This window comes from Hemitrygon akajei, chromosome 11 (assembly GCF_048418815.1).
Source record: "Hemitrygon akajei chromosome 11, sHemAka1.3, whole genome shotgun sequence".
Taxonomy (NCBI): domain Eukaryota; kingdom Metazoa; phylum Chordata; class Chondrichthyes; order Myliobatiformes; family Dasyatidae; genus Hemitrygon; species Hemitrygon akajei.
In genome coordinates this window covers 24,422,425-24,425,928 of record NC_133134.1, presented here as the reverse complement: position 1 = coordinate 24,425,928, position 3,504 = coordinate 24,422,425, and positions in this window count along the sequence as shown.

Here is a 3,504-nt window from a genome sequence, read left to right as displayed (position 1 = left end):
GCAGCTTTAATTTTATCATTAGGTAACATACACAAGTTCAATAACCATTTATAAATTATAGCTATCAGTCTTTTTTGAAATGGTTTGACCTGAAAAAGAGTATCAATAATATTGGGTGAATAAGCCAAAGGAAAATCTGGCAGTAAATTATGTAGAAAATTCCTAATTTGTAAATATCTAAAGAAATGTACATTAGATAGGTCATATTTATCTGCTAACTGAGTGAAAGACATTAGACAATTACCCAAAAACAAATCTAAAAAAGTTACTATTCCTTTGGTTTTCCAAATTGAAAAGATCTGATCAAAAATTGAAGGGTTAAAAAAAATTAAGATAGACTTTACTAGAAAGAACAAAGTTATCATAATCAAAGGATCTACTAAATTGAAACCAAATTCTTAATGTATGTTTAATAATGGGATTAAAATCTCGAGTAGCGATCTTAGAAAGCTAAAAAGAGTAGCTCCCAATAAAGAAGCCAGAGAATACCTCCATCGAGTTTTTCTCCAAATCCACACATAAGGGACAATTATGTATATCTGAAAAATGAATCCAAAAAGCGATATAATGAATGTTAATTGCCCAGTAGTAAAATCTAAAGTTTGGCAAAGCTACACTACCATACTTTTTTAATTTCTGAAATAAAAGTTTACTCAATCTAGGATTTTTATTATTCCAAATAAAAGAAAAAAATTTAGAGTCTATTCTATCAAAAAACAGTTTAGGAACAAAAGAGGGGATTGCTTGGAATACATATAAAAACTTCGGTAATACTATCATTTTAATAGCATTAATACGGTCAATTAATGATAATGCATAGGGGACCATTTAGAAATTACTTGCTGCGTATACTCAATTAATGGAAGAAAGTTATATTTATACAGGTCGTTAAAATTTTTGTTAATTTTAATACCGAGATGAGTAAAGTTATTTTTAGCAATACTAAGAGGAAATTGATCATATTGATCAAAACTAGCTTTCATTTCAAAAGAACTAGAATATAAAAGCAAAGATGTAATGCTGAGGCTTTGTAAGACATTGATCAGACACCACTGCAGTATTGTGAGCAGTTTTGGGTCCCTTTTCTAAGAAAGGATGTGCTGGCATTGGAGAGGGTCCATAGGAGGTTCATGAGAATTAACCTGGGAATGAAAGGGTTAATCTATGAAGCGTATTTGATGGCTCTGGAGCGTTCTCACTGGAGTTTAGAAAAATGAGGGTAGACGTCATTGAAACCTACTGAATATTGAAAGACCAAGATAAAGTGGACGTGGAGAGGATGTTTCCAATAGTGCTAGAATCAGTGCGCACAATCATAGATTAAAAGAACAGAGATGAGGAGAAATTTCTTTAGCCATAATTCTCTAGCCATGAATCTGTGGAATTCATTATCACAGATGGCTATGGAGGCTAAGTCAGTGGGTATATTTATAGAGGAGGTTAATAGGTTCCTGATTAGTAAGGACATCAAAGGTTACAGGCTTGTGAGGGAAAATAAATCAGACATGATCAAATGGCAGAACAGACTCAATAGGTCAAATGGCCTAACTCTGCTCTTAAGTCTTATGGTCTAAATGATCTACAGTAGTTGTGTAAATCCCCAAATTATGAAGAATATCACTAATGAGCATGGCAAAAGTATGTACACTTTCAACATATGAAATATATTACAATTAATTGATGAAGTAAAAGAAAACTATGTAACAGTTCATTACCTTGCTTTGTGGTTTTGTTTCTGTGCCACTGTTGGGAAAATATCAATTATATTTTGTGTGAATTTTGAGTTTAGAATGTCTTTGGCAAGTCTCTTTTTTTGGAAACAGACCTATGTTATTGCATAGTAAATCCGCTTCCCAATGTTCCAACAAGTTACTCCGGAAAGCAAACTTCAGGAGTGTTTTCAGTTTGGGTTCTTCCACCAAACAGAAAAGTAAATATTAATTCAACATCTCTTCCACAAATATTGCTTGAGATTGAGTACTTTCTGTACCTTCCGGTTCTATTTTAGGAAAATGTTATTTTCAAAGAATATTTTCCAAGCCATGGTTAATTTGGATCTTCCTCTTTAGCAGTAATTCTGTTTATTTCCTCCTCCATTGGGGCACATGGCTCTAATAAAGATTTAATTGATGGAATTTGCCAATCAAGGCTAGGAAACATAAATCCATACTATCCATGATCTAGTTCATGTACAGACATTTTCCACTCCTAAGGATTAGAATGAGTCAACTCATCCCTAACCTAGAAGAACTATCAGAAAAGAGCACAAAGAACGAGATTAACAACAATATTAAAATGATAAAAATGGAATGATTCCAGTAACTATAAGGACTAATTTGGAGTATTGTGTATAATTTCCTATACCTTCTTACAGGAAAGATGTAAATAAGGTTGAAAGTGTAACAGAGAAAATTTACAAGGATGTTGCCAGGACTGAAGGACCTGAGTTATAAAGAAAGACTGAATAGGTTAGTACTTTATTCCTTGGAACATAGAAGACTAAGGAGAAGCTTGATAGAGGTTACAGAATTTTGAGGGGTATAGATAGGGTAAATGCAAGCATGCTTTTTCCACTGAGGTTGGATGGGACTACAACTGAGGTCATGGGTTAAGGGTGAAAGGTGAAAAGTTGAAGGGGAACATGAGGGGAAACTTCTTCACTTAGAGGGTCGAGAGGGTGCGGAAAGAGCGGCCAGCATAAGTGGTGCAGGTGAAATCGATTTTAATGTTGAAGAGAAGTTTCAATAGGTACACGATGGGGGGAGGGTATGGAGTGATATGGTTCAGGTGCATGTCAATGGGACTAGGCAGTTTTAAATGGTTTGGTGTAGACTAGATGAGCCAAAAGGCCTGTTTCTGTGCTATACTTTTCTGTGACTAATCCATTTTTTTAGTCTCCAGGCCAGAAAAAAGGGACAATTTAAGTACAAGGGGAGCAGGAGAAAGATTTTTTTAGAATTATATATATTTTTCTTCAATTCACCACCCCCCCAAAAATCTTTTAAACTTGAGTGTAATTAAAACAAACGACAGTAGAGACATACCAAGATAGCAATCACTGATAGCTGTTCATTGATATGAAATGCTTTTTGTTTGGCTTTGTAAAGGCATGAATTAGCTGCTACACTAATTCCAAGGATTCTTATCTTCCAAGTGGACGTACTGAAGAAAAGTGGTTGAAGCAAACAGTATAGATGTGTCAATAGGAGCTGGACAGACATATTGGGAAGAAGGTCAAGTGTGATGTTAACACTGGCTGGACTGGTTAGGCAAAATGGCCAGATTCTGTGCCACATATTTCATATTAAAGATTTAATGGTTCCCTAAGATCACAAATGAGAGGGAACTGTGCTAGATTACAATGACTGTTTGGGAATAGAATATTAACAAGTAAAAAGACCAACCACATCACCCTAAGAAAGAGTGACAGGGCTAAAAGGAATCAAATAAAACGAGGGGAAATACACATCAAAGCGCCATGCAAAGTGATATCAGTTCCTACTC